Below are 27,247 nucleotides of genomic sequence, written 5' to 3' on the forward strand. Positions count from 1 at the left end.
GCTGGGCTGGGCTGGGCTGGGCTGGGCTGGGCTGGGCTGGGCTGGGATGGGATGGGATGGAATGGAATGGAATGGAATGGAATAGAATAGAATAGAATAAAATAGAATTCTTTATTGGCCAAGTGTGATTGGACACACAAGGAATTTGTCCTTCGTGCAGATGCTCTCAGTGTACATAAAAGAAAAAGATACATTTGCCAAGAATCATGAGGGACAACACTTAATGATTGTCATAGGGGTTAAATAAGCAATGAGGAAACCATCAACATTAATAAAAATCTTAAGGATACAAGCAACAAGTTACAGTCATACAATCATAAGTGGGAGGAAATGGGTGATAGGAACGATGAAAAAAACCTAGTAGTAATAATAGTGCAGACTTAGTAAATAGCTTGACAGCGTTGAGGGAATTATTTGTTTAGCAGAGTGATGGCGTTCGGGGGGAAATGGTGAATTTATGTTGAATTTGCTGCATTATCAATGGGTTCAAGACAAAGCAGCTTATAAGACTGAATTGGAGCAGACATAAGAAGGCTCAGGGTTTGTCTGTTATTCTTCCTTTCTGTTTCACAGAATGTCAGAGTCGGAAGGGACCTTGGAGGTCTTCTAGTCTAACCCCTGCTCAAGCAGGGGATGCTATGCCATTCCAGGCATGTGGCTATCCAATCTCTTCTTAAAAGCCTCCAGTGATGGAGCACTCACAACTTCTGGTGGCAAGCCATTCCACTGGTTAATTATTCTCAAGCGTTGAGAGGCATTTGAATGAATTCGTGGAATAAAACTTGCAATGAATGGTACTTTTTCACATTCACCTTAAAAAGCCATTTCCCCAGATTCAGAGGTCTGAACTAAAAATAAAAGCACAGGACTACATATGCTGCTCAATTTAAAGCCATCTGTTTAGTGAACAAACTTGCAACCACACTGAAAAATGTGACTTACAACTGGTCCTCGCATTTACGGCCATTGCAGCATTCCTCATTGTCACCTGGTCAAAATTTGGGCACTCAGCAACCGCACAGTATCCTGGGCTCATGTGATTCACAACTTTCCCAGCTGGCTTCCAACAAACAAAGGCAACAGGGAAGCCAGATTCACTTAACAACTGTAGTGATCCCTTTAACAACCGTTGGGGGGAAAAAGATCATAAAATTGGGTGCAACTCAACAACCATCTCACTTAGCAACAGAAATTCTTTTTCCGGTTGTGATCATATGTTCTCCAGGGGAAATGCATATTTTTTTTCCTTTCATCTTTGTTCATTGGCACCCAGCTTTCTGGGAAATTCCCTCTGGATAATTTTTTTTCTCTGACATCCAATACAATCTTCTTCCCCACCAGCAGAGGGAAATCTGCTCCAAATTTTCTTGTCTCCTGTTGGAAGAAATATCCTTCGGGGGTTCAGTTCTGTTGTGGTTGGCTCTGGCCCAGCTCTTGCCCCAAGGAATGTGGAGGTGGATGCAGGAGAAACACATGTCCTAGGCCTGTTTTATTGCCGGCAGAGGCAGGTAGTGCAGTTTCCTCGGACGAAGAAGAAGGTGGGGGTGACTTGGAAGAGGGGGGGCTTGGCCCACAGCCCAGGAAGCCAATCTCCATTATCTTCGGTCGATTCGGATGACAAAGTGTTAGACACACGCAGGCGCAGAATTATGCATTGAAGAGACCAATTGAACAGTCATTCTATAATGTTTCTCAGCTGGAACTACATGTGATATCCTACCAGTTTCTTTAATAGAGCACAGTAGTACTGTAGAAGAATTTTATCAATTTTTAATGGATTTAAAATTTTCAATGAATGAATTTTTTCTGGGCTCAGGTTCTTAAGTAGAAAATGGTTCTTAAGAAGAGGCAAAAAAATCTCGAGCACCTTGTTCTTATCTAGAAAGGTTCTTTAGAGGCGTTCTTAAGTAGAGGTACCACTGTAATTGGGGATTCTAGACTAGTTTACTTGGTTTTAATTAATTGGATTTAGCCTACTGTATACTATTGTTTCTTTTTATATGTTTTAAGCCACCCCAAGTCCTCGGAGAGGGGCATCATAGAAATCCAATCAATCAATCAATCAATCAATCAATCAATTTGTTCTATGCCCCTGGCCTCCCATTTTATTCAAAGTGAACTGCCCATAAAACTGAATAATTAAAGGGGAGAATTCAAAAGGTTCCTCTGTATTTAATTAAGAACGGGGGAGGAAACCCCACAAAACCCATGAAATGGCTGCTACTGAATTATTTATTTATTTATTCATTCATTCATTCATTCATTCATTCATTCATTCATTTATTTATTTATTTATTTATTTATTTATTTAGTCCAATACATAATACCCATTGAAGAGAATAGATATGTAATAATATAAATAAAGAAAAGAATAGAAGAAAAGATATAAAAGTATAGGTGAACATCTTTGAAAGGAAGAAAAGATAAATGAGATAAGGAGAGACAATTGGACAGGGGACGGAAGGCACACTGGTGCGCTTATGCACGCCCCTTACTGACCTCTAAGGAACCTGGAGAGGCCAATCGTGGATAGTGTAAGGGAAAAATGTTGGGGGTTAGGGGTTGACACTACTGAGTCAGGTAATGAATTCCACGCTTCGACAACTCGGTTGCTGAAGTCATATTTTTTACAATCAAGTTTGGAGCGGTTAATATTAATTTTGAATCTGTTGCGTGCTCTTGTGTTGTTGCGGTTGAAGCTGAAGTAGTCATTGACAGGTAGAATGTTGTAGCATATGATCTGTTTGTTGGTTTTGTGGCGAATCAAGATGGCTCCTCATCTCCCCTGCCAGCCCTCCCACCACCTTCTGTAATTAAAAATAATCTTCCCTTTTATCCCATAGCCTGAGAAACAGGAAGACAGGCCAGGGCAGAAAGAGAGTGGCTTGAAAGCATGACAGGTTTATCTGATCTTTTCCCTCTGTTTTCCTTGCCTCCAGCGATGGGGCATTTTATGGGATTTCCCCCTTGAATTTCAGCCTGAATATTGTCCTTCCTCTTCCTCCCCTTCGAAAGAGCGCATCGAATAACAGATTGGATGGAATTCGGTTTCTTAATTCCATAATAGGATTACTGGACGTGGGGTGAAGGTTCATTTCCTTCTTCTGATGCAAGATTTCCCAACTTCTGTGTCAAGCCCACAAAATCAGGAGTTGGGGCAGTTCAAATGAAGAAATAAGTTTATTGTATTGTGGCACCTCAACATTAATTGCTTCAAACAGTATTTTCCCATAAGGAATAAATGAATGAATGAATGAATGAATGAATGAATGAATGAATGAATGAATGAATGAATGAATATTACACAAATGCATATTTAGAGTGATGATCTTCAGGACTTTAAGTATTGAATATATAAGTAACATAAGGCGGTAGAAATATGAATATCCCTTATGATACCAGGTTGCAACGCTTTGGTCTCTTCGGCCTTGAAAGACAGCCTAGTGGTTCATCATCATCATCATCATCATCGTTATTATTATTATTATTATTATTATTATTATTATTATTATGTCAGTACAACACAGCAAACAAGATCACTATGCTGGATTTCGTATTTCATCACCAGTCGGGCCCTTCCCAAGCACCTAGGACTGCGTGATGTAGCAGTGAATTATGTTTGCTGATCCCAGTAAAGTGGCCTTTTGCAATTGACAGATGGAGATTTTGTCAATTCCGATGGTTTTCAAATGTCCGCTGAGATCCTTTGGCACTGCGCCCAGCGTGCCAAGTACCACTGGGACCACTTTCACTGGCTTATGTCAGAGTCGTTGCAGCTCGATTTTTAGATCTTTGTATTTCACTAATTTCTCTAGCTGCTTCTCCTCAATTCTGCTGTCTCCTGGGATTATTATTATTATTATTATTATTATTATTATTATTATTATTATGTCGTCAGTACAACACAGCAAACGAGATCACTATGCTGGATTTTGTATTTCATCACCAGTCGGGCCCTTCCCAAGCACCTAGGACTGCGTGATGTAGCAGTGAATTATGTTTGCTGATCCCAGTAAAGCGGCCTTTTGCAATTGACAGATGGAGATTTTGTCAATTCCGATGGTTTTCAAATGTCCGCTGAGATCCTTTGGCACTGCGCCCAGCGTGCCAAGGACCATTGGGACCACTTTCACTGGCTTATGTCAGAGTCGTTGCAGCTCAATTTTTAGATCTTTGTATTTCACTAATTTCTCTAGCTGCTTCTCCTCAATTCTGCTGTCTCCTGGGATTGCGATGTCGATGATCCGTGCTTTCTTTTTCTCCACAATCAGGATGTTTGGTGTGTCATGCTTCAGAATTCGGTCAGTCGGAAGTTGGAAGTCCCACAATAGTTTGGCTTGCTCATTTTCGACTACTTTTTCGGGCTTATGATCCCACTAGTTCTTTGCCACTGGTGGATGGTGGTTCTGGCACAAGTTCCAGTGGAACATCTGTGCCACAGCATCGTGTCTATGCTTGTAGTCAGTCTGTAGCCTAGTGGTTTATTATTATTATTATTATTATTATTATTATTATTATTATTATTATTATCTGAATGTAAATCGCATGACCACGAGGATGCTGCAAGGGGGATACATGTGAAAATAGTCAGGTCACTTTTTTTCAGTGCCATTGCAACTTCGAACAGCTACTAAATGAACTGTTGTCAGGCACAAGTTGGGGACTACCTATACCAAACAAATGATGAGTATGGGGACAAAATTTCCATGTCAAAATGTGCTAAAGCTCTCGACAAGAATCTGAACTAGCTACAGTCAAGTCTAAAGTGACCAGATTTCAGCATTGCTAAAGCGGGACACTATTGATGGGAGTGGGGGAGCTAATTTTTTTTGTTTTTCTCTCTCTCTCATGCCCTCACATCTCGGCAATGTACAGGCTGCCGGTGCCCAAGCCGTGTTCTGCAAGCAGGCCTCAGTAACGGGCTGCCACAGCTGGATTCCCTCACTTGTTTCTGAAGAATGCTTCAGGAAGCTCATCGTGAGCGCGAGGCCTAACCTGAGCTGGGAGACACAGGAAGTACAACCCACCAGTGTTCCCTCTAATTTTCTTTTGGGGTGGGCGGAAAAGTATAGTGTCTGAGCGGCAGTCCCTTCGGGACTGGGCGGCACAGAAATATTAAACAAACAAACAAACAAACAAATAAAAAACCCACCCTGTTTTGCCTCAGAGAATTTCAAAATAAAATACTGTACTGTGTGTCTATAACAGTGAGCTCATAATAGGGCAACTCTATCAATATCAAAATGCCACTTAAATAGTTGAGCTAATTTCAAAATAGATTTTGATTTTCTTTCTCTCTTCCTTACTCCCATTCTTTTTCTTTTTCTTTTCCTTCCTCTCTTTTTTCTATCTGTTTCTCTCTCTTCCTCTCTTCCTCTCTCTCTCCTTCCCTCTCACTCTTTCCCTCTCGGCTTCTGGGCAGGTTTGAAAAACTCTGAGTTGATGATGATTTTTAAGTGAGCGATTGCTCACTGCTCAGCTTAGAGGGAACTATGCAACCCACCCAGGATGACCCCAAGACGCTTCACCATTTCCTTCCACCGTCACCATACAGGAGAGAGAGAGGGAGAGATAGAGAGGAAGGAAGAAAGAAAATCGGGACATTTTTGAAACGACGCAGGACGCGGGACAGATTATGAAAAAGCGTGACTGTCCCACGGAAAGCGGGATGTCTGGTCACCTTAGTCAAGGCGGTTGGAGAAGAGTCAATGGAATTCAAGGATGGCTGGACTTGGTTCTCTGGTGGACACAAAGGCACCCAAGACTGATGACACCTTTCACCCCTTCCTCGGTCTCAGCCTACACTTGTTGATTTTAAGTTGGGTGAACTTCAACTTTCAGAATTCCCCAATATTTACTCTAATTCTTGAAACAATAGTTGCTATTTTAAATGGCTGGTAGTCTTCTCTGGTTTTTAATCTGACAAAAATCTGCCGGTAACCTCTTAAAAAATTAATCTTAACTGTTTTTGCTGAGTGCTTTGTTTAAGAGAAAAATCTGCCTGGACTGCAGCCAAAATAAAGTTTCAGCCGTCACATAAACGATGTTTTACAGAACAAACTGAACCGCAAACTAACCAATCACATTGTACCCTGGTGAGTTTTGCAAAACCACAGTCTAGGTGAGTTAATCAATTGTTCCTTGTGTTGCACAGATCCGGAAGATTAATGGAGTAACCATGGTTACATCATGGGCTCAGCTGAACTGCCTGATCCAAAGTAACCTCAAACAATCTTTCCATTCCTCAGGGCCAAAGATCTCTGCAGCTTATAAAAACCAAATCCTCCAAACCTTCTGTTCTGCTGGGCTCTCTGGTAGGAGCCTCCCGAAAATTCAAGGGTACAAATTTCAGACACACGTTTGAAAATTCAAAACAATGTTCTTTATCACAAAAGTCAAAATAAACTAAGCACTCTTGTTGTATTGCAAAGAGCAATCTTCCCAAAACAACCGGTTGGTCTGTACAATTTCCCTTAAGCAGTCATTAAGTACTTAGCCAGCAGCTGTGGAGAAACTTCACACCCCTTCTTCTTCCAACGAAGTGAGACATACACACACACACACGACATACACACACGCTGCTCTGCTTTGGTTTCAAAGGCGTGAAAAATCAACAAACAACGTCCAGAAAACAGCAACACATGATTCCTGAAGAACTGCGATCAGATACTCTTTCACAACGGCCAAACCCACACACTGCTATTTATAGCAGCAGCCCTAATTACTGGAGCCTCACCCAAACAAAGGTGGCCTCATTTTTTCTTGTGACAATCCTTTAGTTGTTGTCTCCTATGCATCACTCTATGCATGCGTGGATGTGTCATTAATTCTTGTTCAGAATCCAAGGATGATACAGATGATTGATCTCCTCCTGGGCTGTCTGCCAAACTCCCCTCTTCCCTGTCACTCATGTTTCCTTGGTCAGAGGAGGTTTCATCGGCAGATTCCATCGGGAGCAAAACAAGCCTGTGGCATGTGGATGTCTCCCTCACATCCACCTGCACATTCCTTGGGGCAGGAACTGGGCCAGAGCTAACCACAACACCTTCCAGGGCCTTTTCTAGCACTATTTCAAGCAGGTGATCTTGGCTGATCTCAAAAGAAGAAAACCAGGTTGGAGCTTATAAATCTTTTGATCGAAAGTAGCAATTGCAAACCAGTTCCACGCAGTTCCCAAATAAAGGCAGTTGACTTGCAAACACAACTGAGACAGTTGTTAAGTAGGTACACTCAGTTTTGCAACATTTTCTCCTCCCATGCTTGAGTCAACAGTATAGTGGACTAGCATCAGTCACTAGCATCGATACTGGATTAGCCAACCTGCCATGATCAGCTCGCCATGGGACAAGAATTACACTAATATTGAAGAATTGGTGGAATAGATTCATCAAAGAAAGGATGTCAAGGGAGAGACAAAATGACATGGATGACAAAAGTTAAAATATTGTTTAAACTATTTTAAATAATTGAGTCATTGAATTGTCCTGCAGTGAATGGTCCTGTGGCTAGTTGGCCATACTGAGTTGTCCCATGATGAGTTGGCCACAGTGAATTGGACAAAGTGAGTTGACCATGGTGACTTGTCCCAGATTGGCCAGTGGTGACTTGCTGACCCAGATCCTTCTTTTGTTGTTGTCAAGTCTTGTCCAGCCACCTGCTAATGAATGACAAAGTCCAACAGATTTAGGATTAAGCCGGAATTAGGTCAGATTTAAGAAATAAGTTTTACATTAACATTTGTGCCTGTAAGGAGGACTTTTTTTAAAAGTTAAAGGTTTCCCTTGTTCTGCCAGTCTTGAAATTTTTGGCTTTGACAGCTTAGATCTATGTCGCCTTTGATATGATGTAAATGTAGTCCATAAAATCTGTATATCTGTATAGTCTGGAGGACAGAAGGGAAAGGGGGGACATGATTGAAACATTTAAATATGTCAAAGGGTTTAAATATGTCAAAGGGTTAAATAAGGTTCAGGAGGGAAGTGTTTTTAATAGGAAAGTGAACACAAGAACAAGGGGACACAATCTGAAGTTAGTTGGGGGAAAGATCAAAAGCAACATGAGAAAATATTATTTTAATGAAAGAGTAGTAGATCCTTGGAACAAACTTCCAGCAGACGTGGTTGGTAAATCCACAGTCACTGAATTTAAGCATGCCTGGGATAAACATAGATCCATCCTAAGATAAAATACAAAAAATAGTATAAGGGCAGACTAGATAGATCATGAGGTCTTTTTCTACCGTCAGTCTTCTATGTTTCTATGTTTCTACCACAATGTCCTACCTGTCAATGACTAATACTTCACCTTCAACTGCAACAATACACAAGCACACAATAGATTCAAACTTAATGTAAACCACTTGAAACCCGACTGCAGAAAATACGTCTACTGCAACAGAGTGATGAATGCATGGATTGCACTACCTGACTCTGTGGTTTCTTCCCGAAATCCCCCAAAATTTAACCTTAAATTGTCTATAGTCACCCCATTCCTAAGAGGTCTGTAAGGGGCCTGCACATAATAATAATAAAACAAATAATAAAAATAAATTAATTAATTAAAGTTGTGTTTAACTCTAGAGGGTTGAGGAAGTCAACCCTATCCAAAGACAATTTCTTTGGACTTCTTATATTTTCTATTGCATTGATTCTCTTATAGAAGCCGCCCTGAGTCCACAGGAGAAGGGTGGCCTAGAACAGTGTTTCCCAACCTTGGCAACTTGAAGATATCTGGAATTCTGGGAGTTGAAGTCCAAATATCTTCAAGTTGCCAAGGTTGGGAAACACTGGCCTAGAAAGCCAGATAAAAACATAGATAGATAGATAGATAGATAGATAGATAGATAGATAGATAGATAGATAGATAGATAGATACTGTAGATAGATAGATAGATAGATAGATAGATAGATAGATAGATAGATAGATAGATAGACAGACAGACAGACAGACAGACAGACAGACAGACTAGATAGATAGATAGATAGATAGATAGATAGATAGATAGAGAGAGAGAGAGAGAGAGAGAGAGAGAGAGAGAGATAGAGAGATAGAGAGACAGACAGACTAGATAGATAGGCAGGCAGGCAGACTAGATGGATGGAAGGAGGGATGGATGAATAGATGGACGGACGGACAGACAAGACAAGACAGACAGCTAGATAGATTTCCCTGGTCATGTGGTCTACAAAGGCTGTTACCTTCCCACTGAAGGGGTATCTATTTATCTACTGTCATTTGCCTGCTTTCAAACTGCTAGGTTGGCAGGACCTGGGATGAGGATGGAAGCTCACCCCATTGCACGTTTGCGACTCCAACTAACCACCTTCCAGCTGACAACCCAGCAATGACTTCCTGCTGCTTTATTCCTGGATGAGCATCCAAAAAAAGGGGGACAACATCAGGAAACTAAGGAGAAACTTGCCTGACAATTAGAAAAACACGCCAGTGGAAGAGCTTGCCTTCCGAAGTTGTTCGTGCTCTATCGCTGGAGGATTTCAAGAGGAGATTGGACAGCCACTTGTCTGGAATGTAATATTTGTAATCCTGTTTGAATAGGGGTTGGACTAGAAGGCCTCTGGGGCATAGTTCCCTCTAAGCTGAGCAGTGAGCAATCGCTCACTTAAAAATCATCATCAACTCAGAGTTTTCCAAACCTGCCCAGAAGCTGAGAGGGAAAGAGTGAGAGGGAAGGAGAGAGAGAGGAGGAGAGGAAGAGAGAGAAACAGATATAAAAAAGAGAGGAAGGAAAAGAGAAAGAAAAAAAATGGGAGTAAGGAAGAGAGAAAGAAAATCAAAATCTAGCTTGAAACTAGCTCAACTATTTAAGTGGCATTTTGATATTGATAGAGTTGCCCTATTATGAGCTCACTGTTATAGACACACAGTACAGTATTTTATTTTGAAATTCTCTGAGCCAAAACAGGGTAGGTTTTCTATTTGTTTGTTTGTTTGTTTGTTTGTTTGTTTGTTTGCTTGTTTATTTATTTATTTATTTGTTTGTTTGTTTGTTTGTTTGTTTATTTATTTATTTATTATTTCTGTGCCGCCCAGTCCCAAAGGGACTGCCACTCAGACACTATACTTTTCCGCCCACACCCCAAAAAATTAGAGGGAACACTGCTCTGGGGTCCCTTCCAATTCTGATATTCTATTTTCTAATGTTATGAAGACATTGCACACACAGAGAGAGAGAGATTGCCAAGGCATATTTTATTTATTTATTTATTTTATTTATTTATTAGATTTGTATGCCGCCCCTCTCCGAAGACTCGGGACGGCTCACAACAATAAAAAAGACAATGTAAACAAATCTAATATTAAAAATAATCTAAAAAACCCCAATTTAAAAAACCAATCATACATACAAGCATACCATGTATAAATTCTATAAGCCTAGGGGGAAGAGAATATCTCAGTTTCACCATGCCTGACGACAGAGGTGGGTTTTAAGGAGCTTTCAAAAGGCAAGGAGTGTGGGGGAAACTCTGATATCTTGGGGGAGCTGGTTCCAGAGGGTCGGGGCCACCACAGAGAAGGCTCTTCTCCTGGGTCCCGCCAAACGACATTGTTTAGTCGACGGGACCCGGAGAAGGCCAACTCTGTGGAACCTAACTGGTTGCTGGGATTCGTTCGGCTGAAGACGGTCCCGGAGATATTCTGGTCCGATGCCATGAAGGGCTTTATAGGTCATAACCAACACTTTGAATTGTGACTGGAAATTGATCGTTGCATTTCAAGTGGGGAAAGGCCCATAAGTAAACTTTAAGCCAGAACAGCAAAGTTTTAGCTCAATACAGTATTTTCCTGACCTCTTCTGCTAGTTTTATAGCAGCTGAAATGTTAGCTGCCCTGATTTTTTTTCCGTCCCAAAGGGCTGAGGAAATGCTCATGAAGCGTTCAAAACTGCAAGTGGATTTATGAATTATTGGTTGGAAATCTATCCCCATCTTTAAAGCTCCCAGAGCAGCTAGGAAAAATCTAAACGCCGCTGTAAGGAAGATCGATGAACTGCCATGAAAGGGCAGCCGGGGGGAGTGGGTAGCATTCGAAGTAAAGAAGGCTTGAAAGTAAAAGGATTTTCACATTGAGGGTTGAGGCCTTGGCCACAAAGGCTTCTGCAATTGGAGGGTGGCTGTGGGACCGTTTTGAGGCACTCGCCTCAGAGCAAGGTTTGGTTTCTGTACATGCGCAGAAAGCCAAATCTTGCAAGAAGACGTGTGTATGAGAGAGATTTTGATGATTTTTGGCGATTTTTTGCTTCCGCGCATGTGCAGAAGTAAAAAAAAAAATCAAAGAAATCTCGCACCCCTGTATGTCTTTATTTATTCATTCATTCATTTATTTGTTTGTTTGTTTGTTTATTTATTTATTTATGTAAGTTTAATCAGCTGAATTTATCCTACTTGCTAAAAAATGGAAGACACAATAATTAACCCACTCATCCATCCCAATGTTAATATTTTATAATGTTCTACATTGCAAGTAGAAACAAGGTAACAGCCCAGAACAATGTATTTCATATTCAGTCATAGGTTATTATTGTTATTATGACTTATACATCTCTAATATTTCCAAATCTGATAAAAAGATGACTCATTTTTTTGAGTTGTTAGTATTTAAATTTTATGATATACTTTTATCACTGAATTTTATTATATCCCAAAACCATTGACCTCACTTTTAGCATGCCAATTCTTCAATGATTTGATTGGCATGCTTATTTGGAAATTTGCAATTTTGAACATTCCTTTTCTTCAGTGAGTTATTTCTCTCAAAAACTATAATTATTCCTACTTCGGAATATATTTCACCTCTTGTTTGGTTATTCTTCTAATTTAATCTGTTTCAACTTTGGTAATTTTAAGCTGTATGGAATTCAGTTCCCAGAGTTTCCCCAGCCAGCTTGTTGACTGGGGAATTCTGGGAATGGGCATGGAGTGAGGTATCATCAGTACGCCGATGATACCCAGCTGTACATCTCCACCCCATGTGCAGTCAATGAAGCAGTGGAAGTGATGTGCCGGTGCCTGGAGGCTATTAGGGTCTGGATGGGTGTCAACAGACTCAAACTCAACCCTGATAAGATGGAGTGGCTGTGGGTTTTGCCTCCCAAGGACAATTCCAATTTCCCTAGGGATGCCCATGTTACACCAATACTCCACAGTCTGCCTTGGTTGCCGATCAGTTTCCGGTCACAAGTCAAAGTGTTGGTTATGACCTATAAAGTCCTTCATGGCATCGGACCAGAATATCGCCGAGACCACCTTCTGTCACAAGAATCCCAGCGACCGGTTAGGTCCCACAGAGTTGGCCTTCTCTGGGTCCCGTCGACGAAACAATGTCATCTGGCGGGACCCAGGGGAAGAGCCTTCTCTGTGGTGGCCCCAACTCTCTGGAATCAACTCCCCCCGGAGATTAGAATTGCCCCCACCCTCCTTGCCTTTCACAAAACCCACCTCTACCATCTGGCATGGGGAAAATGATTACCCTGGGCTGTTTCCATTTTACGCAAGGTTTGTCTGAGATGTATGATTGTTTTTATACTAAGGGTTTTAAATTGCTTTTTATTGTTGGATTTGTACCGTGTTTTGTGTTGTGAGCCGTTCCGAGTCTCCGGAGAGGGGCGGCATACAAATCTAATAAATAATAATAATAATACTACTACTAATAATAATAATAACAACAACAACAACAACAGCAACTGACTCCTCCACATGCTGTCTAGGGAATTCTGGGAATTGAAGTCCACACATCTTCCAATTGCTGAGGTTGACAAACTCTGTTCCACCTTTCTCACCCCTATTTAGCAGTGGATGCAACTCCAAAGCTCACTTTGAAAAGAAGATCTGCAGTGGAGCCTTGCCCCAAGGACTTCCCAGGCGAGATTAAATTTTTATTATTTATTTATTTATTTTGTCCAATACACAATACATATTGAAGAGGATAGACATGAAGTATTATATATAAAGAAAAGATATAAAAGTAGAGGAGAAGATATATGAAAGGAAGAAAAGATATATGGGATATGAGATAAAGGAGAGACAATTGGACAGGGGACGAAAGGCAGGCTAGTGCACTTATGTACGCCCCTTACTGACCTCTTAGGAATCTGGAGAGGTCAATCATGGATAGTCTAAGGGAGAAATGTTGGGGGTTAGGGGTTGACACTACTGAGTCCGGTAATGAGTTCCATGCTTCAACAACTCGATTGCTAAAGTCATATTTTTTACAGTCAAGCTTGGAGTGGTTGATATTAAGTTTGAATTTGTTGCGTTCTCTTGTGTGGTTGCGGTTGAAGCTGAAGTAGTCATTGACAGGCAGGACGTGCAAGTGGCAGGTCACTGCCATCCTGCCCCTGCCTGCCAAAGAAGGATTCTGCGATGGGGTGATTCAAAGGGCCTGGTGCCTGCCTTGATGGGTGACGCCATTCCTCTCTGCTCCCAGGGCCTTCTTTTGTGATGCTCCGGTCCATCCCCAAAGTCTTTCTGTCTGCTCTTCCCTACAAGGGAATCTGGGAAGATCTGGAGCCTTGACTGCCATGGGAGGCTGCACCACACAGGGTTTGGGCTCCTTTTGAGAGTTGACCACAGTTGACCTCTCCAGAGGTCAGAAAGGGGTGAGCATAAGTGCACTAGTGTGCCTTCCGTCCCCTGTCCAATTGTCTCTCCTATATTTTATATATCTTTTCTCCCATTCATATATCCTTTCCTCTACTCTTCATTGATGTATTCTATTCTCATATCTCTTCTTCTATCCCTTCCCTGATATTTACTACTACACGTTTTATTCTCTTTAACTTTCAATTTGCATTGGACAAAATAAATAAATAAATAAAATAAAATAGAATGCAGCCGCATCGCCCTCCCCTTGATGCCAGAGGAAGATTAAAAAAAACCCTCTCCCCCATTCCAGCAATTATGTTCTGGCAGTGGCCCTGATGTAATTAAGTTGTTTATTCTGTCAGGATTTAATAAATTCCAACCTTCCTTCTTAAAAGACTCCTTGAGTCATGCCCTTGCAAGAGGGGCAGACATGGCTATGGCTGTTAAAACCCTTTCGCATTAACTGGTGGATTCAAGTGATACATATTTTGATGACGTTCAGTCTAGGACTTCTTTCTTTGTGATTTTGGCAGTCCGTGGGATACCTGCGGGTCATCAATCCTAGGTCTAGAAAGCTTAGAACTACCACGCCTCAAACACGATCTAAGTATTGCCCACAAAATCATATGCTGCAACGTCCTGCCTGTCAATGACTACTTCAGCTTCAACCGCAACAACACAAGAGCACGCAACAAATTCAAACTTAATATTAATCGCTCCAAGCTTGACTGTAAAAAATATGACTTTAGCAATCGAGTTGTCGAAGCGTTGAACTCATTATCGGACTCAGTAGTGTCAACCCCTAAACCCCAACATTTCTCCCTTAGACTATCCATGATTGACCTCTCCAGGTTCCTAAGAGGTCAGTAAGGGGTGTACATAAGTGCACTAGCCTGCCTTTCGACTTCTGAGCTTTTGGATTCGCGCTAGAGCCCTTCAGAGAAAAATAATAATAATAATAATAATAATAATAATAATAATAATAATAATAATAATAATAAGCCAGTCAAAGTGGTCCCAGTGGTACTTGGCACGCTGGGCGCAGTGCCAAAGGATCTCAGCAGACATTTGAAAACCATTGGAATTGACAAAATCTCCATCTGTCAATTGCAAAAGGCTGTTTTACTGGGATCGGCAAACATAATTCACCGCTACATCACGCAGTCCTAGGTGCTTGGGAAACATGACTGGGATAAACATAGATCCATCCTAAGATAAAATCCAGGAAATAGTATAAGGGCAGACTAGACGGACCAGGAGGTCTTTTTCTGCCATCAATCTTCTATGTTTCTAAGGGACCTTGGAGGTCTTCTAGTCCAACTCCCTGATTAGGCAGGAAACCCTACACTACTTCAGACAGATGGTCTGAGATGGTTATCCAACATCTTCTTTAAAACTTCCAGTTTTGGAGCATACACAACTTCTGGAGGCAAGCTGTTCCACTGATTTAAGTGTTCTAACTGTTGGGAACTTTCTCCTTAGTTCTAAGTTATGTCTCTCCTTGCTTCGTTTCCACTTCTTTCACACTAGAGTATGGATTTTGGGCTATACATAGTGTTTATATGGTCACCCCACTACAAAAAAGACTCTGGAAAGAGTGCAGAGATGAGCAACCAGGATGATGAGGGGACTGAATGCTAAAACATGCAATGAACGGTTGCAGGAACTGGGCATGGCAAGTCTAGTGAAGAGAAGGACCAGGGGAGACAGGGTAGCAGCCTTCCAATGTTTGAGGGGCTGCCATAGAGAGGAGGAAGGGGGTCAAGTCTACGGAGAGGAGCGGCATACAAATCTAATAAATAATAATAATAATTTAAAAATAAGCAGGGGTGGGCTGCTGCCTGGATGGGGGGAACACAGTGGAGTAGCGTAAATGGAGCTCCACCCCAGAGCACCCAATTTGCATTGAAAGATGTTGAAAGAAAATGCAGGGCGTCCTGCATAAGCGACACCCACAGTGTGATAGTAAAAAATTTGGTAGCCGTTCACTGGGGTCAAGCTATTCTCCAAAGCACCAAAGGAGGAGGAGGAGGAAGAAGAACAAGAAGAAGAGGAGGAAGAAGAGGAGGAGGAGGAGGAGGAGGAGGAGGAGGAAGAAAAAGAAGAGGAGGAGGAGGAAGAAGAGGAGGAGGAGGAAGAAGAAGAAGAGGAGGAGGAAGAAGAAGAGGAGGAGGAAGAAGAAGAGGAGGAGGAAGAAGAAGAGGAGGAAGAAGAAGAAGAAGAGGAGGAGGAAGAAGAAGAAGAGGAGGAGGAAGAAGAAGAGGAGGAGGAGGAAGAAGAAGAGGAGGAGGAGGAAGAAGAAGAAGAGGAGGAGGAAAAAGAGGAGGAGGAAGAAGAAGAAGAAGAGGAGGAGGAGGAAGAAGAAGAGGAGGAGGAAGAAGAAGAAGAAGAGGAGGAGGAGGAGGAAGAAGAGGGGGAGGAGGAAGAAGAAGAGGAGGAGGAAGAAGAAGAGGAGGAGGAAGAAGAAGAAGAGGAGGAGGAGGAAGAAGAGGAGGAAGAAGAAGAGGAGGAGGAGGAAGAAGAAGAGGAGGAGGAAGAAGAAGAGGAGGAGGAAGAAGAAGAAGAGGAGGAAGAAGAGGAGGAGGAGGAAGAAGAAGAGGAGGAGGAGGAAGAAGAAGAGGAGGAGGAAGAAGAAGAGGAGGAGGAGGAGGAAGAAAAAGAAGAGGAGGAGGAGGAGGAAGAAGAGGAGAAGAAGAGGAGGAGGAAGAAGAAGAAGAAGAGGAGGAGGAAGAAGAAGAGGAGGAAGAAGAGGAGGAGGAGGAAGAAAAAGAAGAGGAGGAGGAAGAGGAGGAGGAGGAAGAAGAAGAAGAGGAGGAGGAGGAGGAAGAAGAAGAGGAGTAGGAACAAGAAGAAGAGGAGGAGGAAGAAGAGGAGGAGGAGGAAGAAGAAGAAGAGGAGGAGGAAGAAGAGGAGGAGGAGGAAGAAAAAGAAGAGGAGGAGGAAGAGGAGGAGGAGGAAGAAGAAGAAGAGGAGGAGGAGGAGGAAGAAAAAGAGGAGGAGGAAGAAGAAGAGGAGGAGGAAGAAGAGGAAGAGGAGGAAGAAGAAGAGGAGGAGGAAGAAGAAGAGGAGAAGAAGAAGAGGAGGAGGAAGAAGAAGAAGAGGAGGGGGAAGAAGAAGAAGAGGAGGAGGAAGAGGAGGAAGAAGAAGAAGAGGAGGGGGAAGAAGAAGAAGAGGAGGAGGAAGAAGAGGAAGAAGAAGAAGAAGAAGAAGAAGAAGAAGAAGAAGAAGAAGAAGAAGAAGAAGAAGAAGAAGAAGAAGAAGCTGTGTTTATTTATAACCATTATTTTATTGCAAAATAAAACTGGACAAAAATAAACAGCTAGAATAAGCAGAAGCCTTCATTTTTTTCTGAAAAGAGAAAACAATGACCCTGAAAGGCCGCGCCAGCCAAGGGAGAGGCAGCCGAGTCTACATTTCCCTTTTGACTTAACGGCTCCAGACTGTTGTCTCCATGAGGTGAGTCCCTGCTTGCATGATTCATTACCGAGATGAACTGATCAACAAATTGCAACTTGCATGCCCATCTCGGCTCTCCGCAGGATGATTGACTTCTGCCAGGTTTGCCTACCGCAGGGCACCAGCAGAGCCTATTGCCACCCTCAATGGCTGGCTTGCATTTAGACTCGAGTCTTCCCCCAAAGGGCTTCCCTTCACACACGCTGGGGGTGCCCCAAGCTTTAAACCCTGGTTTGAGTCAGTCTGCTTTATTCAACAGGCCAGGATGGGGTGGGTTTCCACCACAAGGGATTTCGGGATCGTAATTTGCAAACCACAAGAGTCAAAGAGCATCACAGTGGCAATGTTGGTGCAACACGGAAGGCCCAAACCAGCTCCACTTACAACCACAATTGAGCCCAACTTTTCTGTTGCTTCTCCTGCCACAGTTGTTAAATGAATCAATGCCGTTGTTAAGTTAGTAACATGGTTGCTAAGTGAATCTGGTTTCCCCATAGGAATAGAATAGAATAAGATTAGATTGGATTGGATTGGTTTGGAATAGATTAGAATAGGATGGAATGGAATGGAATGGAAAGGATAGGATAGGATACGATAGGATTGGAATAGAATAGAAAAGAATAGAATAGAATGGAATTTAGATTAGATTAGATTAGAATGGAATAAGATTAAATTAAATTAGATTATATTAGATTGGAATAGAATAGATAAGAATATATTAGAAGAGAAGAAAAGAGAATTAGATTAGATTAGAATCAGATAAGAATAGAATCAGATAAGAATAGAATAGAATAGAATAGCAGATTTAAGTCACAATTTTACTTTAAGTAATGTAAAAGGTAGAACCTAAGAAGAGCCCTGCTGAATCAGGCCAAAGCCCATCGAGTCCAGCATTCTGTGTCCCACAGTGGCCCACCAATTGTCCATCGGGATCTTGAGCAGAAAGAGAAGGCAAGTCCCTCCCTTTTCCTTGACCCCAAACAAATGGGACCCAAGGGAATCCTGCCTTTTGAAGAGAAGAGGAGAGGAGAAAAGAGGAGAAAAGAGAAGAGAAGAAAAGAAAAGAGGAGTTGGAAGGGACCTTGGAGGTCTTCTAGTCCAACCCCTGCTCAGGCAGGAGTACCTATACTATTTCAGACAAGTGATTTAGCTTGTCAGAGGGTCACCAAAGGGAATCGCCTGAGTCGGTTGAAAAGGGCGGCATAGAGGTCTAATAAATACATAAAATAAAATAAAATCACATGACCCGGGGGCACTGCAACCATCATAAAAATAAATCTGTTGCTAAGGGTCCAAATTTTGATCCCGGGACCACAGAGATGCTGCATGCAACGGTTGCAACTTGCAAGGGTGAAAAACACATAAATTCTGTTGCAGCCTACCAATAGTGTCTGAATATTGGGGCTGTCCGATGTGTGAGTGTTGTTTCTGTGTGTTCCCTTTTCGGAGGCTGGGTGGGCGAGCGCATTCCAGGCTGCATTTGTTGCTTCTGCCCGCCCGGCTGGTGCTTTGCCTGGGCCGCCTCTTTTCTAAACAATTCTGCTTTGAAAGGGAAAAAGCTGCAGCCAGTGTGTCTGATTCCTTCGTCCGGACAACATCCGACCGGCCACATTATCAGGTCTTGCGGGGACTTATCAACAGACGGAGTTAAACAAGCTTGTGTTTATCTGGGAGAAGCTGTATCAATTGCGCCGGGGACAAAGAACTCGCTGGCACCAAGCAAATCTCTTGCTGGCATGGGAAAGGGACAGGACGGGCCCAGCAAAGAAGGGACCGGCGGAGAAAATCCCCAAGAAGCAGGGCTGCGTTCCCATCACACACACACACACACACACTCACACCGATTAGATTAGATTAGATTTATTGGATTTATATGCCGCCCCTCTCCGCAGACTCGGGGTGGCTCACAACAATGGTGAAGAACAGTACAGAGTAACAAATCTAATATTTAAAAATCTAGATTACAGTTTTAGATTAAAAAGTCCAAAAAAGAAACCCCAATATATAAAATAACAACACACAATCGAATCATACACAAAAACTACATGGGCAAAGGGGAGATGTTTCAATTCCCCCATGCCTGATGGCAGAGGTGGGTTTTAAGGAGTTTACTAAAGGCAAGGAGGGTGGGGCAACCCTGATCTCTGGGGGGAGCTGGTTCCAGAGGGTCGGAGCCACCACAGAGAAGGCTCTGCCCCTGGGTCCTACCAGACGACAGGCAGTTCTGAGAAAGGGGGGGGGAGCGGTGCAGAAGTCTCTTCAATCCAGGGGCCGGTGGTCGCAAAGGCACTTTTTCAAAAGAATAGAATAGAATAAAATTTTATTGGCCACATGTGATTAGACACACAAGGAATTTGTCTGGGTGCAGATGCTCTCAGCCTACATAAAAGAAAAAGATACATTTGTCAAGAATCCTGTGGTACAACACTTAATGATTGTCATAAGGGGTCAAATAAGCAATGAAGAAACAATCAATATTAATAAAAATCTCAGGCTACAAGCAACAAGTTGCAGTCCTACAGTCCTAAGTGGGAGGAAAAGGATGATAGGAATGATGAGAAAAACTAGTAGAATGGAAGTGCAGATTTAGTAAAAAGTCTGACAGTATTGAGAGAATTATTTTTTTATTAGAGTGATGGCGTTCGGGGAAAAACTGTTCTTGTGTCTAGTTGTCTTGGTGTGCAGTGCTCTGTAGCGACGTTTTGAGGGTAGGAATTGAAACAGTTTATGTCCACCCTCTTTGTGACTCGTGCAGTCTACAGGTCCTCAATGGAAGGCAGGTTGGCACTTTCACTGGCTTATGCCAGAGTCGTTGCAGCTCGATTTTTAGATCTTAGTATTTCACTAATTTCTCTAGCTGCTTCTCCTCAATTCTGCTGTCTCCTGGGATTGCGATGTTGATGATCCATACTTTCTATTTCTCCACAATCAGGATGTCTGGTGTGTTATGCTTCAGAATTCGATCAGTTGGAAGTCCCACAGTAGTTTTGCTTGCTCATTTTCAACCACTTTTTTGGGCTTATGATCCCACCAGTTCTTTGCCACTGGTAAATGGTAGTTCCGGCACAAGTTCCAGTGGATCATCTGTGCCACAGCATCATGTCTATGCTTGTAGTCAGTCTGTGCGATCTTTTTACAGCAGCTGAGTATTATTATTACTTTTATTATTAATTAATTTTATTATTTTTATTTTTATTTTTATTTTTATTTTTATTTTTATTTTTATTTTTATTTTTATTTTTATTTTTATTTTTATTTTTATTTTTATTTTTATTTTTATTTTTATTTTTATTTTTATTTTTATTTTTATTTTTATTTTTATTTTTATTTTTATTTTTATTTTTATTATTATTATTATTATTATTATTATTATTATTATTATTATTATTTTCAGCCTCTTCGCTCCTGCCTTCACAACCCAGCCTGAAAAACAATTCATCAAGTTTTGCTACCAGGTATAATTTAATGTCCCCAGCTCTGACACAGGATTACATAATGCTCACCTGTCATTTGCTTTTAAAGCATCAACGAGATGGTTAAACGGAGATGGGGGACTATATTTTCAGGCTAAAAATGGGGGAAGAAAGAGGATGAAAAGCTTCCTTGTTTTACTAGCTGTCTATCGCTGTCCTAATCCATGCTGTAATCAACAGTATATTTTTGTGATGTAAAAGCTGTTTTGCCAAGCCAACAAGAAGCGGCCAATTTCAGCAAGCTGTCTAAAAATACCCAGCTTATAATTTCAACAAGTCAACAAACCTCCTCATTTGCTCATCTTCTCCCCAAACCACATCAAAGAAGGAGTTGCTGGGAAAGCAACAAGTTGAAAGCCTAGCTGACGGCTCTCAATTCGTGTGACTCCATTCGTTAACAGATAAAAAGAATTGGAAGGGACCTTGTAGGTCATCTAGTCCAACCCCCTGCCCAAGCAGGAAACCTACATGATTTTTGACAGAGGGCTGTCCAATCTCTTCTTGAAAGCTTCCAGTGATAACTCTAACCAATAATCAATTCTGTTGTATGTATGATATACTATGAGAATAAAGGCTTTGACTTTCATGAAGCTCCCATAACATCCGAAGGCAACTTCTGTTCCATTGGTTGATTGCTCTCACTATCAGAAAATATCTCCTTATTTCCTGGTTGACTCTCTCCTTGTTTAGTTTCCATCCATTATTCCTTATCTGGCCTTTGGGTGCTTTGGATAATAGCTTGAACCCCTTCTTCTCTGTGGCAGCCCCTCAAATACTGGAAGACTGCTCTCAAACTGCCCAAGGAGCTGCTGATACAGTTCTACAGAGGAATCATTGAGTCTGTCATCTGCACCTCTATAACTGTCTGGTTTGGTGCTGCAACCCAACAGGACCGATACAGACTTCAGTGGACAATCAGAACTGCAGAAAAAGCAATTGCTGCCAACCTGCCTTCCATTGAGGACCTGTATACTGCATGAATCAAAAAGAGGGCGGGGAAAATATTTACTGACCCCTCACATCCTGGACACAAACTGTTTCAACTCCTACCCTCAAAACGTTGCTACAGAGCACTGCACACCAAGGCAACTAGACACAAGAACAGTTTTTCCCTGAATGCCATCACTCTGCTAAACAAATAATTCCCTCAACACTGTCAGACTTTCTACTAAATCTGCACTTCTATTCTATAATTTTTTCTTATCATTCCTATCACCCATTTCCTCCCATGTTGACCGTATGACTGTAACTTGTTGCTTATATCCTAAGATTTTTATTAATATTGCTTCTTCATTGCTTATTTGACCCCTATGACAATCATTAAGTGTCGTACCACATGATTCTTGACAAATGTATATTTTATTTTATGTACGGTGAGAGCATATGCACCAAGACAAATTCCTTGTGTGTCCAATCACACTTGGCCAATAAAAATTCTATTCTATTCTATTCTATTCATGTCTCCCAGTATTTCAGGCAGGAGGTGGTCCTGTAAATAATGGGCCCTGAGTATTCTAGGTTTAGTCTTACTCAGGCTTTATAGAAGGGTACAGTGATACCTCTACTTATGAACTTAATTCGTTCCATGACCAGGTTCTTAAGTAGAAATTTTTTTAAGACGAAGCAATTTTCCCCATAGGAATCAATATAAAAGCAAATAATGCTTGCGATTGGGGAAACCACAGGGAGGGTGGAGGCCCTGTTTCCTCTCAGAAAATTCCTAGAGAGGCCCCATGGAGGCTTCCCCTCACCTTTTGCGGTCCAGTTTCCTCCCAGGAGATTCCTAGAGAGGCCCCATGGAGGCTTCTCCCTGCCTTTTCCAGTTACAGTTTCGGAGACTCGAGTTTGTAAGTGGAAAACGGTTCTTGAGAAGAGGCAAAAAAATCTTGAACACCCGGCTGTTATCTAGAAAAGTTCGTAAGCAGAGGCGTTTGTAGGTAGAGGTACCACTATATTAGTACTTTAGAAGTTGCTCTCCTCCAACTTTAGACCATTATCCCCAGCACGGATGTGGCTACCGGGGGTCCCGAGAAGAACGGGGTGCTTTGGATATTGCAAAGTTTATGGCTTCTGTCTGGACGGTGTTTGTCTCCTGTCCAGACCAGTCCACGTATGGATGGAGAGAGAGCAAGAGAGAAAGGAAGGAAAACCAACCAGGGATTGGCCAAGAATCTGTCTATGCAAACTTTATTCCTCTCGAATGGACTCCTTTGCATTGTAACTCTGGCCCCAACATTTTCTGCCAGGATTTCTTGGCGTGGCTCCAACTGGCCCTCGGCCAGGAAGGAGACAGGATTAAGAAGTTCTTAGCCAGGACTGTACTGAAGTTGGGTTCCCCACCCCACCCCTTGTTTTGTTACCATTTAAGGGGACCCTCGAGTTACACCTCTTCATCCTCTTTCGATTAGGACTGTTATTTTTACTTTCGTTGTGAGACACCAACTTTCCAGCCCCTCTCAACAGTCAGCGGCCAATCTGAGAGCGGTCAGTCTTAAACAAACAAGCAAAACCTTCAAAGGAAATCTTCAACTGGAAATTGCTGACTTGCAGCTTTTGGAGAAAGTGAGGGTTTGCTCTCTCTCTCCCTCTCTCCCTCTCTCGTTCAGATGGTCTGAATTAAGATAATGACTTTGCATTTCACTATTGGTGGAACTTGGTTTCAACCACAGGATGTTTGCAGAGTCTTCGGTGAAATGGGTCGGTGAAGGAGGTTTGCACACACTTATTCCAGGCGTGTCTTGATAGAGGCAGAAAAGGCAACAGGCAATAATAGACAAAATAATAAACTGAATGAAGCAACAGGCAATAATAAGCAAAAGACCAGGATATCTGCGAGACCGCCTTCTGCCGCACGAATTCCAGCGGCCGGTTAGGTCCCACAGAGTTGGCCTTCTCCGGGTCCCGTCGACTAAACAATGTCATCTGGCGGGACCCAGGGGAAGAGCCTTCTCTGTGGCGGCCCCGACCCTCTGGAACCAGCTCCCCCCAGAGATTAGGATTGCCCCCACCCTCCTTGCCTTTCGTAAACTCCTAAAAACCCACCTCTGCCGTGGGCTGCTAAGGTGGAACGGTGATGTGTGCTCGCCCCCGGGGCTCTGAGTGCTTGCGGAGTCGAGCGCAATTCTGCTACTACACCTTATTTATGGGAAGAAAGGATGTTAACAGCTTTGGTTTGTGACAGAAAGAACTTTTGAGAGAAAAGACTCTTGAACTGATTGACGGGGACATGACTATAAAACTGGCAAAAGAAAGATGTGATGCAAGAAAGTCAAGTATACGAAAATACTGAGGATTATTACACAATGGATACAATGGCCACAAGGGGACCAAAGATATGACTTTGCAACATGGAACATGGAAATGAGAAAATATGGATGGCAGCAGCATTTTTAAGATTTGGACAATGATAAAATTATTGAAGAATTCTTCCTCTCCCTGCCCCCCCCCCAGGGGGCACACCCCACTATTTGAGAAGCACTGGACTAGATGAACTCCAAGATCCCATCCTGCTCCACTCCTAATCCATTCTGTTCCATTCTCTACGTAATTTGGGCAAGTGTCTCAGACAAGGCCCACTGGAAGGACACTTGGACAAACGCCTGAAGGAGCAGGGGGCATCTTCCAAGCTCGGCCCTGCTCTCAGTTGGATGCTTCGTTCTCCCCCTCGACTGTGAGTTCATCAGATTTTCCCCCCGAAATAAAGTTCTTGCACTACCAGAGCCAAGATTCCTTCCCCATGAAAAGTGCCAACAGGCCCAGGCCTCCCTCTCTCTCTCTGCTGATATATTTTTGTAAAGATATTCTTTTTGTCTCCGTTGATGTGGGAAAATGTACTTTCCACCACACAATCATAAATTATTCTTTGAGGAAAAAAAAGTTTGGAATTCAGAAGTCTGCATTTTAACGGTCCAGCCTTTTGGCAGCTGTGATGGGCAAATGCTGGGGGAGAGAGAGAGGGAGGGAGGGAGAGAGAGGGGGAGGGAGGGGGGAGGGAGAGAGGGACAGCGGGAGGGAGGGAGAGAGGGAGGGAGGGAGAGAGAGGGAGAGAGAGAGGGAGGGAGAGAGACAGGGAGAGAGAGAGAGAAAGAGGGAAGGAGGGAGAGAGGGAGGGAGGGAGAGAGGGAGGGAGAGAGACAGAGAGAGAGAGGGAGGGAGAGAGAGAGGGAGGGAGAGAGAGAGGGAGGGAGAGAGAGAGGGAGGGAGAGAGAAGGAGGGAGGGAGAGAGGGAAAGAGAGAGAGGGAGGGAGGGAGAGAGAGAGGGAGAGAGAGAGAAAGAGGGAGGGAGAGAGAGACAGAGAGAGAGGGAGAGAGAGAGGGAGGGGGAGAGAGGGAGGGAGAGAGAGAGAGGGAGGGAGAGAGAGAGGGAGAGAGAGAGGGAGGGAGGGAGAGAGAGGGAGGGAGAGAGAGAGGGAGAGAGAGAGAGGGAGGGAGGGAGAGAGAGAGAGAGAGAGAGAGGCGAACAGGAACAGCAGCAGCAGCAGGGAAGGGAGAGGCCTGGAAGACGCTGGGCTCCTTGGTGGCAGGGGAATCATGGGATCATTTTTTGGAAACTCCAGAATTGCCAAAATTTATAATGAAGTGGGCCAGCACTGCGTTGACAGAAAAATCAATGGAATATTTCAAGTCGTTAAAATCCAACTTTGTAGCCCAAGGGGGATCGAATCATATGCAATATTCAAAATCATTTCATTTTGCCAGAAGGGAATTATGGGGTTTTCTCTCTGGTCTCACTCTCTTCTAGCACTGATAATGTTACCTTGTTGGACAATGAAAGGTTTGCAAACAGCCAAGCTCAGAGAGCACTAAGGATAAGAACCAAAGAACCTAAGAAGAGCTCTGCTGAATCAGACCAAAGCCCATCGAGTCCAGCATTCTGTGTCATACAGTGACCCACAAATTGTACATGGGGATCTTGAGCAGAACGAGAAGGCAAAACCCTCCCTTTCCCTTGACCCCCAACAAAGGATTCCTCAAGGGAATCCTGCCTGCCTCAATCAACATAGAGGCGGCACATGGAAATCCATTTCGATAACCACCAGTATACTTGGCATCCATGAATCTGTCTAATCATGCCTTGAAGCTATCAAGGCTGACAGCTGTCACGACCTCTTCTGGAAGGGAATTCCATCAACCAAGGACCCTCTGGGTGAAGAAATATTTCCCTTGATTTGTCCTCACTTTCTTACGTAGGAGCTTTAGGGAGTGCCTCCTCGTTCTAATATTGTGTGATACAAAAAATATTTTTTCTCTATCCACCTTTTCTATCCCATGCATAATTTTATACACTTCGATCAGGTCACCCCTTAAACGCCGTCTTTCCAGGCTGAAGAGACCAAGGTGTTGCAACCTGGTTTCCTAAGGGAGGGGCTCCAAATCCTTGATCATTCTTGTTGCCCTTTTTTGCACCTTTTCCAGTTCCATTATTGAGGTGCGATGATCAGAACTGTACAAAGTACTCCAAGTGTGTACTCCACATAGTCCTCCTCCTGTACCTCCTTCTCCTCTTTGCAAATCCTACTCCCTTCTGGTAATGATGATGTTACCTAGTTTGGCAATGAAATGTTTACAAAAAACAAGCAAGCTCAGAAAGCACCAAAAAGCCATAAATATCTTCTTCTGTTGGTAAAGTTGGGGGAAAGATCAAAAGCAACATGATAAAATATTATTTTACTGAAAGAGTAGTAGATCCTTGGAACAAACTTCCAGCAGACTTGGTAGATAAATCCACAGTAACTGAATTTAAACATGCCTGGGATAAACATATATCCATCCTGTTGTGATTCAGCCTGAGACTGCTCAGGGACCGCCTGCGTCTCTGCTGGATCCAGGCCCGGAGGAGGACAGTGAACAGGAGGGGGAGGACCAGGCAGACGGGGGAGAGGAAAGTCAGGAAGAGGATGAGGGGGAGCAGCCTGAGAGTCCCGGGGGGGGGGGGGGGCTCTTCCCAGCCAGTAGCCTGGCCTCATTGGATGAGGAAGCACAGGCTATAATTGACATGAGACAGGGACGTGCAGCTCAGAGAATGGACCAATTAGAAAGGTATTGGCATCACTGAATTGGCAACAGCTGGTTTTGGGTGTGGTTCTCCTTAGCAGGGTTTAAAAGGCAGGCAAGCCTTTTCAGCCATGTGGAGTGTTATCAACTAGAAGTTCTGTGACCCTGCTTTGCTTCTCGGCGTCTCTGATCTTGGCTTGTGGCCTAGAAGACTGGAAGACTTGGGGGAGGTGTATGTTTGTTATCTCCAGCGTTGTTTTTGACAGCAAGAATCCTGTTTTACTTCATGGCCTTCGTGAAACATCTTTGAAGTTTCAGCGTGTTCCTGTTTGTAAGGACATTTTCTGTTACCTGTGTTTGCTTTGACTTCTATAAACTGCCTTTGATTTTTACCAGTGTGTCTGGCTTCTCTTTTTGGGTTGGTGTTTGCCTCTGGAGGGACCCAGACAGAACACATCCTAAGATAAAATACAGAAAATAGTTTAAGGGCAGACTAGATGGACCATGAGGTCTTTTTCTGCCGTCAGACTTCTATGTTTCTATGTTTCTATCACTGTTACCCCTCAAGGCTGGGGACAAGGTGGCGGTCAAGATGTAAGCACCGCAGAGAAGCCACTTCTGGGCACTGCAGAGGGAAATGCAAACCCCCATCTTAAGCATCAGCTGAAAAACTGACCCAAAAGATGCTGAGACACTACAAAATGTAGCAGAAGAGCAGGAAAG

At 43.0% G+C, this 27,247-nt stretch overlaps 1 long non-coding RNA gene across 1 annotated transcript; it reads right to left on the reverse strand.

The window, feature by feature from the left end:
• Positions 1-7,442: 7,442 nt before the first annotated feature.
• On the reverse strand, positions 7,443-9,500 carry LOC139172872 (uncharacterized). Its single transcript, XR_011559946.1, has 2 exons — positions 9,422-9,500; positions 7,443-7,657 (listed from the first exon to the last, which is right to left on the reverse strand). It is a non-coding gene; the product is annotated as an uncharacterized lncRNA (long non-coding RNA).
• Between the last annotated feature and the right edge of the window lie 17,747 nt (positions 9,501-27,247).

This window comes from Erythrolamprus reginae, chromosome 10 (assembly GCF_031021105.1).
Source record: "Erythrolamprus reginae isolate rEryReg1 chromosome 10, rEryReg1.hap1, whole genome shotgun sequence".
Lineage (NCBI taxonomy): Eukaryota > Metazoa > Chordata > Lepidosauria > Squamata > Dipsadidae > Erythrolamprus > Erythrolamprus reginae.